Source organism: Triticum urartu, chromosome 1, assembly GCF_003073215.2.
Source record: "Triticum urartu cultivar G1812 chromosome 1, Tu2.1, whole genome shotgun sequence".
NCBI lineage: Eukaryota > Viridiplantae > Streptophyta > Magnoliopsida > Poales > Poaceae > Triticum > Triticum urartu.
This window is the reverse complement of record NC_053022.1, coordinates 454,142,683-454,158,111: the sequence shown is the minus strand read 5'-3', so window position 1 is coordinate 454,158,111 and position 15,429 is coordinate 454,142,683. Positions and strand designations below refer to the sequence as shown.

Sequence of the window (15,429 nt, the reverse complement as noted above, 5' to 3'; positions counted from 1 at the left end):
GGTATTGAATTTGAAAATAGTTCATCTAATTTGGAAAAAAAGTTCAACTCTTTTGAAAAAATTTAATCAAATTTGAAAAAAAATCACCAATTTTAAGAAAATTTCATTGATTTTGAAAAAAATTTCATCAAATCTGACAAAGTTCAAGCATTTCAAAAAGTAAATATAAATAAAAAAATAGAAAAAGAAAAAAATAGAAAAAGGAAATAAAAAAAGTAAACTAAAACCGGTCCAAAAACCAATGGCTTTCCTTGAACTGAAAAAAACTTAAACAAAGAAAAAGGAGTGAGAACTCATGAGGGCTAAGTTGTCCAAGTGGTTACCGCGGTTTATACTTGTGGAAGAGATCGCGAGTTTGGTTCTGGCGGAGCGCACTTTTTTTGCAGTTTAATAGAAAAAGGAAAAAAAAAGGCAAATGGACCGGCACAACGAGATGGGGTGTGGGTGCCCGTTTTTAAAAAGAACTAAAACGGACGCTTGGAGCGGCAAATATGAAATGCCGCCGATTCTGAATGGTTAAATCTTTACCTACTAATAAAGCAGCTGTTGCTTCTGGTCGTCCGTCATTAATACTTTTGCAAAAAAGCTCTTGAAGTTCACACAAATCAACCCGCAGTCCAAATCGAATCGGTACAAAGGAAAAAAATAAACGCAGCCATGCTCTGCCTCACGGCGCTCCGCCCCGCGCCACACACCTCCGGCCATGCCCCGCGCGCCGCCGGCGCCTCCCGCCCCGCCCCGCACGGCCTCACCGCGTGACGTCGACCGCCTCCTTCCTCTCCCAATCCCATCTCCTCCTCACCCACGGCTTTCTTCGCCGTTCACTGCTCCCCTCGTTGCGACCTCGCGGGAGGCAGAGGATGGGAGGGTGCGGCGCTCGCGGGCCCATCTGCGCCGCCAGGACTCGCCCGACCCGCGGGACGCTCGATCCGGTGACGCACCAGTCGCCGGTCGTCGGCCCGGCCGACCGACGACGGAGATCGCAACACCCTGCACTATTATTCTGCCTCAGCTCATCCTTCCTCGATGTGTGCTGCCTGGGAGGGCGCGCGCTCGCCGCTCGACCAGAGCCACACGGCCATCCGGTCGTCGTTGCACTCGCCGCCCCCTCTGCTCCTCCACCTCAACTTCGGACACGTGTATTTCTGTGCCCACCCCATGCTACCAGAGGAAACCGTGTGCCAGTCTCTCTGGATGACTTTTATTTTCTGCTGAGGATCACGAGTTTGCACAGTTTCATGATGTCAAATTACTGCATATGTGATGCTTCTTGTCAATAGGGATAGAATTAGCTGGTCATAGGTTGTGGATGTTCTTAGTTATTTTTTGCACACAAGGTGTTTGGGTGTTTGTCCGAGCCCGTTTCAGTCACAGATCCTCCCACATGAATACATCATGAGAATAACTCTCCTTCCATATGATTCAAAAAATGGTATGATGGTGGAACTCAATCGGGTTGCTAGACTAATGTGGCGTTGGTGCGTGCATCTGGATGTACGTCAGTGTTCACAGCCAGAGGAAGTGGGTTGTTACAGGCAGAGGCGGATTAGGATGAGTATGTCACGATTAGGAGAGTTCTCTTGATCTTTATCGGAAAAATTGATAGTTTCCTTGATTTGTTTTGGTCTAGATTAGCAAAGCAGTGCACTGATATTTGTTCTGTGGTGTAGGAGCTTCAAGACAGCAGGGGCAGCAGGCTTCGCTCAACATATTCATCTATGATTTTTTTCCCTGATTTTGAAATTATTTGGCCCCTATAGTCCCCTTGAGAAAAATCAGAGTATTTATGGACTATGCTCTACTGGTTGACAAATTTGATTGCAGGGGCTGGCAAAGTAAGTGCAGTGTCACCGTTGCACATATATTCAGGGCCACATCAAATTTCAGTCAGAAGAACATGACCAGGCAGGGTGCTTCATGCAGTATTGGGAGTGAGAAAGTTTGATGTATAATCAGTGTCGCCTCCACTCTGCCCCGCCCCTGTGCTTTTTCCTTGATGGAAATGCGGGCCACCATGCCGCTCACTTCGCGTGCAACCACTTCATCTCCAACCTGTCGTTGGAGAGCATTGCAGACCGAGCGGACAAATGACGAGGTGTAGCAGCACAACCTTGCCTCTTCCCCTTACTATCCTTCACAAGCGAGCCAAAGACACCCCAAGTTGTGGCACCCGTCTGAGGCCAGCCTTGCTTGGCATACATGGCTGCATACATGTGATGGGAAACATGCATGGAAGCTTGGGCCTGGATATGCAATTATGCCTTCCTAAGTTTTACTGATGCAATTTCTTTTTGAAAGAGCCCTGAAATCATTTACCCTTTTGCTCCTGAGAATTGTTTGCCATTGTGAATTGTATCAATGGTCGAAATGGTCAATTAACGACATAGACCGAGATACCATAAAACCCCTTCAGTAGATCGACTGAAATATGAACATTCTTGGCCCAAAGTTACAGGATTGCACCAATTAATTGCTAACCTCTTAGTTTTAATGATAATTGTTCTACCATGTGTTTTTTTTCTACTAGCATCCCATCCACAATGTCAGTTGGAATTATATATATATATCTTAGACAGTTAGTGAGATGTATTCTGCGAGATGTGTTCAAATCTCTGTATTTTTCCATGATATTAACAATTTTTCTTTGAATGTTTAAATGAACGTTCTCTAAAATTTCATTTTCAGTTAAGTCTGGTCTTTCTTTGGGTAATTTATATAGTAAGGTCTGCAAGAATTGAATGCAGATCCACTATTCCCCCCCTTTGTATTTACTGCAATGCATATTTACCTGGAGCTAGCATCACATACTGTATGTCAAGTGCCAAGTCAGTTTTCACTAAATACAAATTAAAATATATATATATGAACCTTTTCATTAGCTTTGGCTGCACGTTTCTGGATAATGTCAATATCAATATTTGTAAGTACTCTTATGAACTCAAATGATGCATCTCCCACTTTTTTTTATCTGCAAGGTACCTGACATAGTGTTTGGACAGACTTATTTCTGGTAGTAACTTCTCCATTGTGAAACTACTTTTCACTACAGTAGCTTGCGGACAATGTGGGCTACTACAAGACCGAGACCTGCATTAAAAGATGATTACATTTAGGAGTGAATGGTAAAGAAGGTTCTGATTTTGTTTAAATTACAGTATATGTTTGAAAATTATTTATTGATGCTCAAAGAATATCCTGTAGATGATTATGTGGAAAATAGTTCATCCTTCACAGTTTTCTCGGCAAGCTGGAACTTCCAGTTATACTGGTTGTATATTTATGGGTTATAGACTTATAGTTGAAATTTTCAAATGATTAGATATTTTTGTAGTTGTAGTTGGATATACAAGTGCCTAAAAACTGAAGTCGGCACTTCTTCACTAGAAGCTATGTTCACTAGCTTGATTTCTCCTATGAGATGTAGAATTTTTATTTCCGCTAGATTGTTGTAGTTTCCTTTTTTGCTGTAGCTGCTTATCTATCAGAGTATCTATGCATGTGTGGGTTTATGTTTCACTAACTGCCCTATAAATAATCTGAATTTCTTTCAATTGATTGATTGTTTTGTAATTTTCAATCCATGTCCCACAGCATAGTTCCTCGACACCGGGTCAATCCTGGTTTATGAAAAAATCAGGACTCTGAACCATGCAGTCTACTCATAGTGAACCACAGGTCTGAACCATGCATTCTTAACCCGGTCAACCATGTTTTGCCTGTGGTGAACCATGGGGTCTGAACCATGCTGCCTGAACCAGATCGACCGTATATCTCCGTAGGTCGTTGAAATATGAGTCGGACCATGTCTTAAGGTTGTGGAAATGTGAGACGAACTAGGAAGTGAGAACTATGAAAAAAAATCACATCAGGAGCACAGTCGTGGATAGTCAACATATTATTATTCTAGGTGACCCAATATTCTTGGTTATAATGGAGGACTAAAGAGGGTCCAATTTATGTGCAGGTGAAGAAAATCACCAAAATGGAAGGAGTTCTGTATTATGATCTATTACAATGTGCTTGAAGCAATACAGAACCATGATTATACTTGGTATAGTACAAACTAAATGTACAATACAGACTTCCAAATTGAATCTTTGGCCTACAGCTCACCTGTTATCTGTCACTTTAGCAGTTACTTGGGTGGGACAACCAATGTATAGATAAGAAATGCCGAAACGAAGATAATCACCCCTACTAAGGTACATATTGGGCTTGTTCACAACATCAAGTTAGACCTCTCGGCTCTTTTGATTGGATCGACTTCTTCTGACAATGGATACTCAATGCGCCGTGGGTTACAGGTCACATATTTGTTCGGTGAGAACTCTGAGAATAGGGTCTTCTTCCCTTTCTTCTTAAAACTAGACCAAGCCTTATCCCAGTCGGTTGATGATGTATCACCTGAAAAGTTAGATAAGAGAAATGATTCAACCTGCAAACATGTTTTCATCGTAACCTGTTATAACAAACTATGTGCGACGGGACCTTTTTAATCTAACTTCAAAAAGGAACTTCACAATCCACCACTCATTATCCATCAAATTAGCACGGATTGACTTTGTCGTTTGAGGCAGGCCCTATTATTTTCGCCCTGAATTCGCAGCGACAACCTGCGTGGGGATCGAACTCACGTCCTCCCACTAAGACTGTAAGACCGAGACCAATTGAGCTGCTATCCTGGAATATTCATTTTTACTGAAGTCTAAGAATATTACTCCCCCCATTCCATAATATAAGAGTGTTTTTGACACTACACTATTTGTGGTTGTGCTAGACTATAAAGAACTAGAATTGTATTTATTTATTTTGTCTCCATTGCAAGGTTGTTGGCACATGTTTCTATAAATAGTGTGGATGCAACTTATACATGGTTCATCTTTCATGTAAACGATTTTTGACTCTCGGCATGGAGCCAAATTATGCAGAACTTGAAAACGAACCTTTAAGTAAGTTTACAAAATTTCTGCAAAAAATAATCACGTGCTTATGGACATATACTACATATCACTAGATTATTGATAAAAATACGCTGTGATGCTAGCTAAACAATTTTTTTAAATGAACAGATTATGCTTGCTGCAACGTATTTTAGGTTAGTTTGCTTGCTGCTGCAATTATTGTTCTAGGTTAGTTGCTTGGTGCTATTACTTCATATTTATTGAAATTCAAGAATGAACAAATAATCTAAAGAATGAACTAACAATCAAGAGGTGGTTGTTCAGACAGATCAATTTACTTGAAATCATACCCCATATGTTGATGAAATGAACCAATTTCTTATCATCAGCGAGCGTTGTCCAACGACATGGTTCCTTGATCTGGCAGATTCATAGAAGCCAACATTTTCTTCCGTTGCAACGCACGGGCATTTGTGCTAGTCCTACAAAATCGCATGTTCACAGCTTGTCGAGTTCGATGGGCCTGATTTCCTCTATCAAATGAAATGACGCCCATCTTGTTCCTGCCCAAATTTCGTTAATTTGCTGCTCTTTCTAAAAAAAAACTTATAATTTGCTGCTCTTTCTCGTTCAACATGCGTAGATCATCTCGTCAGCCAAGTTTACTGATTAGAACTCATTAATCTAGGCCAGAGGCCCAACCGCCAAAAAAAAAAAAATCTAGGCCAGAGGCCACACACATTAGCCAAACCTCCACGGCCCGCAGCTGACAAGATTTCAGCTAGTGCCGACGCGTCTGTAAATCGCCGGCTTCAAAACAAAAACCAGCCAGCTTGTTTTCGAACTTGAAGCAAAGGGAGCTTTCCTCCCACACTCTGACCGAAACTTGAGCTTTAACCTGCGTTTCCTTCAGGCCATTATTGTTCGGCACGAAGGAAATCCAGGCCCTTCCGTCGACGTCGTTGCCGATCAATCGAGCACCACACATATGTGGGCAGGCCTGTGGGCAGCAGGCAGACACTCGGACTCGGATGGCGATGGCACGGAAGTACACTTGTTCCATGTGTGCTGGGCAGCGCGGCCAACTTTCTAGAAGGCTATCATTGCGTTTCGATTTCATCCAATGGGCTGGGTTTTCCCTCGAGGCTGTGATGATCAGAATCAAATGATCAGGGATATGTGCCGCGTCATCGCGGAAAGATCGTATAGGAGACAGATTATATGAGGTTGAGGTTGTAGTAAGGGTTATTCGTCTTGGTGCCAAATGGCTGCATATATGGTCCAGATGCAGATGCCGGGGCTCATTCTTCTTAAAAAAAACGTCTTGGTGTCAAAGACTTGTTTCTCGAAATAGGCTTTCACCCTGCTTTTTATATAAATGAACAACCGAACAAAGTAATTTAACCCGAACAAAGTACAAATCGTCTTCGTGTTGGTACCTGTTTCGTAGCATGAAATCGTTTGCTGACCTTCTAGTGAAATTTGGTAAACTTTTTGTGTGAGATGTTTCATCTATTTCATGTAAACCATGTGTTGAAATCCACATGAGACAAGTGGCAGACACCGCCACAAATTTGTCGTTTCACAAAAGATTTATCGAGTTTTTATGTTTTAGATATAATTGTGTCACAATGATTTAGTGCTTTGGTTGAAACATAGTGTAATAAATACTATCTCTACATCAAAAAATTTGTAAATTAATTTTTTTAATAAGGTCTCTAGCAAAGAAAAAGTCATAATCAAGATCCAAGATGAAAAAGGGTTCAATTCAAGTTGTGGACACAATTCGTTGCACTTTCTTCTTTCCGTAAAACATGCCCAATTATTTCGGCACTTCATGGAAGCGAGAGAGCGGCATTTTGGCTCCATGGTTGAGGAGGACATCTTATTAGAGTTAGAGCATCTCCAACGGGCAACCCTAAGGCGGACATAATATTTGTCCGTGGACTGATCAAGACTGGTGTAAGGACATAGATATGGGAGTCGGCCAGCCAACCCCATCCATAAACATCCGCTTATATACTAACTAAAAAATACTTTAAAACCAATTAACAACCTTCCGCAAAAAAATTAGCACCTTCCGCCAACCATTGCATAAAAAAAGCACCTTCTGCCAAATGACCGCCTAATGCAGTTGCATAAAAAATATTAGCATAATTAGCACCTTCATGAACATACTATGCAATCTTCCGCCAAATGCTAGCCTTCCGCCACAGTTAACACAATGCCTTTCGCCAAATGCTAGCCATCCTCGACGCAGAGTAGACATGGTACATGGTGGCTTTTGATTGGCTAGTCCGATGTCTGGACTCCTGCAAATGCCCCACAAATTTACTTCCGGTTTGCAGGATTTCAAACAAACGGATGCGTCCGCAGACATATACGGGTCTATGTTGGATGGCAAAATGCGTTCGGATAGCTCGGTCCGGACATATGCCGTCGATTTGAGGGTCCGCCTTAGAGATGCTCCTACAGATCCATGCATCATCGTGAGTACGCCAACTCAAGTTTGAGGAAAACAAGGGCCAACGATCTCTCACATGCCAACTCAAATATCATATACTTTGGTTTCTAATAACTCTTTCAAGTGCTTATGAGAATATGATGTTGTCTAAGTCGGCTATATTTTGTATTGTTCAGAAATGAATAATCTAGGACAGAAAAATGTGAACACAAAGTGGAGTATCATCAAGCATGGAGAAAACAACATGTGTACAAGGAGCGAAGCCAGCGTTTCGAGTGAAGTTTCAGGATTTTGAAGCCACCATAATAACATGTGAGGACATGGGTGGAATATACGAAATGACACTTTGTAATTTCGCCCATAACCACCTATAGGTGTTGAAGTCAGGTCCATGCACGTATTTTCAGAGTAAAAGACTATCTGCATTTGTTAAATAACCCCCCACCCCCTTTCTCCCGAGCGTCAAGTTTGAGTTTTGTTTGATTGAGTTCTACATGTTGCTAGTCCTGCGATAGACACAACTCCGCAAGACCTCCTATACCACGCATCAACAGAGCCCCAATTCATCAATTGAGTACTTCATCTTATACCCGCATTAAATTGTATATCTTAGTTTCTTGTTTGTTCTTTGATTGCATACATAGATTAATTTTGGTTATCAGGTAACCGTGTATTCATCATCGTCAAATACTATGTTGGAGTTAGATTTAGAGACAGTTAAGACGCACTGTATAGTGCTCAATGTAGTCGCATTGTCAGAGTCTCCTTCAACAAAGTCGAGGCCATCTCATCGAAAGACCAGACCATATATATTAAAGGCGCAACTGTAGTCAAGACGAACATTCAATTTTCTTAGTGATTAGCAATGTCAAATAACTATGTAACTAATTAAGTACACACTCCCTTCAGGCCGGAATTTCAGTCAGCTTGTTGGCCCCAAATATTTCTATTATGTAAGTCGTGTAATCCTTAATTAAGGAAACAATCGAAGCGTTTTTCTTATTTTCTCCCTAGTCAGTTACTCCACTTAGGCTAATTATAGTGGGAGTAACTTAGGTAATAACATAGCGCATTTTGAGAAACTTTTGCTTATGTGGCAAGTAGTTAATGAGAGGTGGTAACATAAGGCTTCCCAAGACAAGATGAGTCTACAAGCTATTAAATGAAACCATCTATGACATTACTACTATGTTACTTTGCACTATGAAAATAGTAACTTAGACTAGTGTCATATACATGACACTAGTATAAGTTACTCCCCACTATGACCAGCCTAAGACCTCCCGTGATGGGAGTATCATAGTTTGTACCTTGCAATGCCAACTAGGCATGAAATATACATTGCATTTCATTAAATGAAGAGACGCACTTGTAGTATCATAAGGCTCACGCTGAGTGACCATTTATTTTCTCCGCCGCCTCATGCTCGCGCTGCCTCCGGCAGCGCTCTTTCCGGGCAAGGTTCTCCGCCTTTCAAGATCCGCCGCCAAGCTGGGGAGCCCGACTAATTCTGTCGAGGCATCATCTATGGTTATGGTGGCAGACATGATCGTCGGCGACGACATCAGCAAAGGCAAACGAGGACGACGAGCAAGGAGGGGGTGGGCGGCTATGTGGAGGTGGGAGAAATGGAGGAGGGAGGTGGGAGGAGTTTGGTCGATGCGGAGGGCTAATCAATTTAAGAAGATTTGTGATGTGTCCACTCTGACAGAGCCTGCGTGGTGGGCGCCAGACGCTCGGGCGCGTCCGCGCGTCTTCATATCCGTCTCAGATATGAGTTGGGAAGAACTGTATCCAATCAGTGACCTACTGCCCTTGAGCTCTAATATTTCTGATCACTATCCAATGCTCCTATCCTGCTCTTCAGGCAGAACTAGGGCCTTCAGGTTTAGATTTGAAAACTTTTGGTGTAAGCTACCAGGATTCCAAGAGGTGGTAAAAGAGGCTTGGGAGGAGGAGGTATCCAGTACAAATCTGATGCATGTCTTAAGTACTAAACTCCAACGCACTGCTAAGGCACTACGAAGATGGGGTCAGAGGAAACATAGTGACATGAATTTGCAGTTTCAGATAGCTAATGAGATCATTCTCCGGCTGGACACAACACAAGAGACTAGAGTTTTATCTCCTGAGGAGAGAAAACTCAAGGGATTTTTGAAAGGTAAATGCCTGGCTCTGGCATCCTTGGAGAGAGTTAGGCTAAGGCAAAGAGCAAAAATCAGGGATCTGAAGGAAGGAGATGCAAACTCGAAATACTTTCATCTCAAAGCTAACGGGCGCAGAAGGAGGCATCTTATTCCCTGCGTGCAATCTGGAGCGCGCTTGGCTACCTCCATGGAAGAAAAGTTAAACCTGGCTCATGATTTCTTTAAGGAATCGATCGGGGTTCCAACGGCTAGACACAAAGTTATTGACCTGGCGAGGTTGGGCCTTGGCAAGATTTCTGAGGCCTCTTCTCGGGAGCTGGAGGCTCCTTTCCTTAGAGAGGAGATTAAGAAGGTGCTGGATGAAATGCCTTCTGATCGGGCCCCTGGTCCAGATGGTTTCTCTGGGCTGTTCTACAAGATTTGTTGGGATATCATCGCGGATGACTTTATGGCAGTTATGGATGCACTTCACCAGGGCCACTTCTCTTCCTTCAGGACGCCTGAACACGTCCATCCTCACGCTTTTGCCGAAAAAGGAGGTATCGATGCAACTAGCGGATTTTAGGCCTATTAACCTAATTCATGGAGTGGCCAAGATCTTTTCGAAGGTTTTGGCAAATCGCTTGGCTTTGCTGCTTCCAAGTATTATATCCAGAGCACAGAGTGCGTTTGTCACTAGGAGATCTATACATGAGAATTTCAAGTTTGTTCAGAATGCAGCCAGAGCCCTGCACCAGAAGAGAAGCCCATCTGTGCTTATGAAAATAGATATATCAAAAGCTTTTGATTCCTTGTCTTGGGAATTCCTATTGGAGATCTTGCAGATCAGGGGTTTTGGAAACAAATGGTGCTCCTGGATATGCGGGAGACAAGACATTCTGCCCCTGATTGACAAATACTCCAGCAAGTTGAAAGGGTGGAAACCCAAATTGCTGGCGCCAGCTGGTAGAGTGGCACTAACGAGCTCGGTTTTGCTGGCTCTTCCGATGCATTTTCTGTCTGTTATCCCATTACCGGCGTGGGCTCTGAAGATTATCGACAGAAGATGTAGATCCTTTGTGTGGAAAGGCGAGGAGGAAATTAACGGAGGACATTGCCTGAAACCCTGGGCCCGGGTTTGCAGGCCTAAAGAATGGGGAGGCCTCGGTCTTTTGAATCTGAAAGATTTTGGGATCGCGCTTCGGTGTCGATGGCAGTGGCTAAGATGGGATACTGAAAAATGTCCTTGGCAGCTATTTCCAGATCAGCATGACAAAGATGCCTCCGCTCTTCTTGCGGCTGTAGGTCGAGTGATACTGGGGAGAGGCGACACTGCCATGTTTTGGACTGATAACTGGACACCGGAAGGGCGTAGCATTGCCTCGTTGGCACCAGCCTTGTTTTCATTTGTGAAGGATTCCAGGCTGCCAGTCCGGGATGCGCTGCATAATCGAAGATGGATTAAGGACATCAAAGGCGGCTTGACAGTCCAAGCTTTAGCGCAATACCTATGGGTCTGGGATATTGCACAGGCGGCTGTACTCGACTCGGAGGCTCAGGATCGACTTGAGTGGAGTAGAACGGAGCACCACCAATTCACAGTCAGCAGCGCTTATAGGATGTTTTTCATGGCTGGAATCAGGTTTGCTTGTTACAAACCCTTATGGAAATCCAAAGCACCCCCACGTTGCAAGTTCTTCATGTGGCTTGTCATACATAAAAAGTGCCTTATGGCAGACAACCTTCAGAAGCGAGGATGACCGTCCAATCGGGACTGCCCACTTTGTTTAGCTCAGTCGGAAAACTGCGCTCACCTGTTTGTACACTGCGGATTTACTCAGCAGTTATGGAACTCTTTTAAACAATGGGCTAGAGTTGATTTCCCCATCCCGGACAGCAGCTTCGACAGCACCGAAGACTGGTGGCTGGCGGCAAGGAGGACAATTCCAAAGCAAGCGCGCCGGAACTTTGACACTATCGCCATCCATATTCATTGGAGGATCTGGAAAAAGCGGAATGCGAGAATTTTTCAACACACTGCTTGTAACATTGAGAGGGTTTTAGATCTTATCAGGGAGGACATTGGAATATGGAGATCGGCCGGATGTGTGGCTGATTTAGTTAGTTAGCCAACACACTCCCCGGCGCTTGTATTCTCTGATTACCAGCTGGCAGGCCCAGACCTCCTGAACTGCTTCTGGTGTTGTACTGCTCTTCTTCTTCTAATAAAGATTGGCCTTTGGTCCTTCGATATGATAAATGTCGGTCAGTTCATGCGTTTGGGCCGGATTTGCATAATCCGGTTTGTTGCAATTTTATGTTTGGTTACTGGCCGAACATACCGTCCAGATGTTTGGGGCGGATTTAAGGACTACGGTTGTAGTAGATGCTCCGAGGCGTCGATTGTAGCTGCTCTAATAACAAGGGATCGAGAGATGGGACGGCACATCCCCTCACGCCTGCAGTACATTCATTCATTCATTCATCCCGATCTCTACTCCCAACAGGGGCGATAACAAGCATGTTGAAAGGCTTGAAACAGTCGGAGGCAGCGATAGTATGGGCATCCACTGCACACACAAAGAAAGAGAGGGAGAGAGAGCTAGCTCAGCAGGAGGGAGAGAGCCAGAGAGGACTGAGCAGAGCAGGTCAATAATTTCTCGCTCGCCAAGACCCGCCTTTGCCTCCCTCCGTTTTGTCCCCGCGCCCGTCCGACGCGGCGCGCCTCTCCCAGCCGGACTCCCGAGTCGCTCGCGTATCCTCCCGAAGTCCAAGGAGGAGGGCATGGGAGAGACGCACTGTCGCTGCTGCTCCTGGATGTTGACGAGTCAAGTCATCCATCGTCTTCTTCCTGTGTATGTACGCGTACGCTGTTGCGCCTCGGGCCGATCGATGTAGCCAGACGCAGGCCCGCTTTCCGTTCCACGGACGACAGACAGCGATCCGTCACCTGTGCATGCGTTTGAAGTCAAACCGAAAGCCATGGCCAGGGCGGGACGGCGGGACCCACCAGCGTGAGATGCCCCTGAGTTACATACTCCACTGATGACTGATCTAACATTTGTGTGCACTGTTTAATTTTTGGGGCACGATGTCCCTCAGAGCATCTACGGTCGGGCGCCCAAAACCTACTTCACCGGGCCCGGGCGGCCAGCGCGGTCACTGATCGGTTATGAAAATCTCACACAGACTGGCGCCTCAAACGGGCCTCAAACGCGCGAGTTAACCGGCACTTCTCATATCCAGCCTAAATATGGAGCGGATATGGGGTGTCCGGGCACGCCGCCGATCCTGCTGCAGGTCGTAGCGGTTCCATCTACAGCGACTGAAGCTCCGTCCTCTCTTATCGGGGCATCGAAATTTTAGTCCCACATCGCCGGGCGAGGCGGACGTCAACCGGATCAAATAGCCGCGCCGACGCATGGCGGTAAGCTTCTCTATTGTTGTATAGGTCTATCAATTATCGTTGCGTGAGCGAGATAAGAGCATCTACAGCCGGGCGCCTCAAATCCGCCTCATACGATCGGGCGGGCCGCACGGTCACTCTCCGGTCACGATTTTTTGACCTAGACGGGCCCCTCAAACGGTCTCAAACGCCCGGGATGGCGAGCACTGTTGGGAAACATTGCATGGAAAACAAAATTTTTTACGCACACGCAAAGATCTATCCATGGAGATGCATAGCAACGAGGGCGAGAGTGTGTCTATGTACCCTCGTAGACCGCAAACGGAAGCGTTAAACAACGCGGTTGATGTAGTCGAAGTTCTTCGCGTTTCAACCGATCAAGTACCGAACGCACGGCACCTCCGCGTTCTGCACACGTTCAGCTCGGTGACGTCCCTCGTCTTCTTGATCCAGCAAGACGTCGAGGTAGTAGATGAGTTCCGTCAGCACGACGGCGTGGTGACGGTGATGGTGAAGTGATCCTCGCAGGGCTTCGCCTAAGCACTACGAAAACATGACCGAGGATGCAAACGGTGGAGGGGGGCGTCGCACATGGTTAGGCAATTGTCTGGGGTGTGCTAGGTGCGCCCCCACATATATATAGGTGGGAGGGGGAGAGGAGGCATCCAAGGAGGTGCCCAAGTAGGCCGAATCCTACTTGGGGTCTTCCCATGGCCGACGCCCTCCTTCCTTATTTGCCGGAGGGGGAAGGAAAGAGGAGGGAGGAGGGAAGGAAGGGGGAGGCCGAATTACCCCCTTTCCTTCTCCCTTCCCCTCTTTCCTTCTCCTGCGCACCAGCCCCTGGTGGCTGGTGCGTTTCTCCTCTTGGTCCATAAGGCCCATTGAGGGAGTCCTGGATTAGAGGGTGTTCGGATAGCCGAACTATACCTTCAAGTCAGACTCCTGGACTATGAAGATACAAGATTGAAGACTCCGTCCCGTGTCCGGAAGGGACTTTCCTTGGCGTGGAAGGCAAGCTTGGCGATACGGATGTTCAGATCTCCTACCATTGTAACCGACTCTATGTAACCCTAACCCTATCCGGTGTCTATATAAACCGGAGGGTTTTAGTCCGTAGGACAACAGACACATCAACAATCATACCATAGGCTAGCTTCTAGGGTTTAGCCTCTCTGATCTCGTGGTAGATCAACTCTTGTAATACCTATACCATCAATATTAATCAAGCAGAACGTAGGGTTTTACCTCCATCGAGAGGGCCCGAACCTGGGTAAAACTTCGTGTCCCCTGCCTCCTGTTACCATCCAGCCTAGACGCACAGTTCGGGACCCCCTACCCGAGATTCGCCGGTTTTGACACCGACATTGGTGCTTTCATTGAGAGTTCCTCTGTGCCGTCGCCGTCAGGCCCGATGGCTCCTACGATTATCAATGGCGATGCGGTCCAGGGTGAGACCTTTCTTCTCGGACAGATCTTCGTCTTTGGCGGCTTTGCGCTGCAGGCCGATTCACTTGGCCATCTAGAGCAGATCGAAAGCTACGCCCCTGGCCGTCAGGTCAGATTCGGAAGTTTAAACTACACGGCCGACATTCGCGGGGACTTGATCTTCGACGGATTCGAACCACTGCCGAGCGCACCGCACTGGCACGACGAGCATGATTTAGCTCTGCCGTCGAACAGTGCCCTGGAGGCCGCACCTGCATTGGCTCCGACCCCTGGCTCGGAGCCGACCGCGCCGATCGAGGATGGGCGGTTGGACGCCGCCTCGGGGGCTGCGATCCCAACGGCGGTTGAGCAGAACACCAGCCCCGTACTCTGCAAGACTCGTGACTCCATGGAGCCAAATTCTTCTCCGGACTCCGAACCCTCCACGCCCCTGCCGAGCGAATCCGATTGGGCGCCGATCATGGAGTTCACGGCCGCGGACGTCTTTCAGCACTCGCCTTTCGGCGATATCCTGAAATCACTGAAGTCTCTCTCTTTGTCGGGAGAGCCCTGGCCGGATTACGGCCAGTGAGGTTGGGGCACGGACGATAAAGAAATTCAAAACCCACCCACCACCCACTTTGTAGCCACTGTCGACAACTTAACTGACATGCTCGACTTTGACTCCGAAGACATCGACAGTATGGACGCCGATGAAGGAGATGATGAAGAACCAGCGCCTACTAGGCCCTGGAAAGCCACCTCGTCATATGACATATACATGGTGGACACCCTAAAAGAGGGGGAGGGCGATGAAACAGCGGAGGATGACCCCTCCAAGAAACAGCAAAAGTGCCGGCGTCAGCGGCGCCGCTCAAAATCCCGCCAACACAGAAACGGCGATTCCAGCACAGGAGATAATAATACCCTGGAAAGCGCCGAAGAACATCCCCCCGAGCAAGATTTAGCACAGGAGGATGGAGAAACCAGCCCTCATGAGAGAGCGGCCGACAGAGAGGTGGAGGACGATAATTGTATGCCTCCCTCCGAAGACGAGGCAAGCCTCGACAACGATGAATTCGCCGTGCCGGAGGATCCCGTCGAACA

The 15,429-nt window shown here is 46.3% G+C and overlaps 1 long non-coding RNA gene across 3 annotated transcripts; it reads left to right on the top strand.

The window, feature by feature from the left end:
• The first annotated feature begins 615 nt into the window (after nt 1-615).
• Nucleotides 616-4,984, top strand: LOC125518590. 3 transcript variants are annotated; one of them, XR_007288041.1, is made up of 3 exons: nt 616-3,122; nt 3,965-4,202; nt 4,305-4,984. It is a non-coding gene; the product is annotated as an uncharacterized LOC125518590 (long non-coding RNA). The 3 variants fall into 3 exon arrangements; XR_007288039.1 differs by lacking the exon at nt 4,305-4,984 and having other exon boundaries at nt 617-3,122; nt 3,965-4,051; nt 4,136-4,205; XR_007288038.1 differs by lacking the exon at nt 4,305-4,984 and having other exon boundaries at nt 3,965-4,205.
• The last annotated feature ends 10,445 nt before the right edge of the window (nt 4,985-15,429 follow it).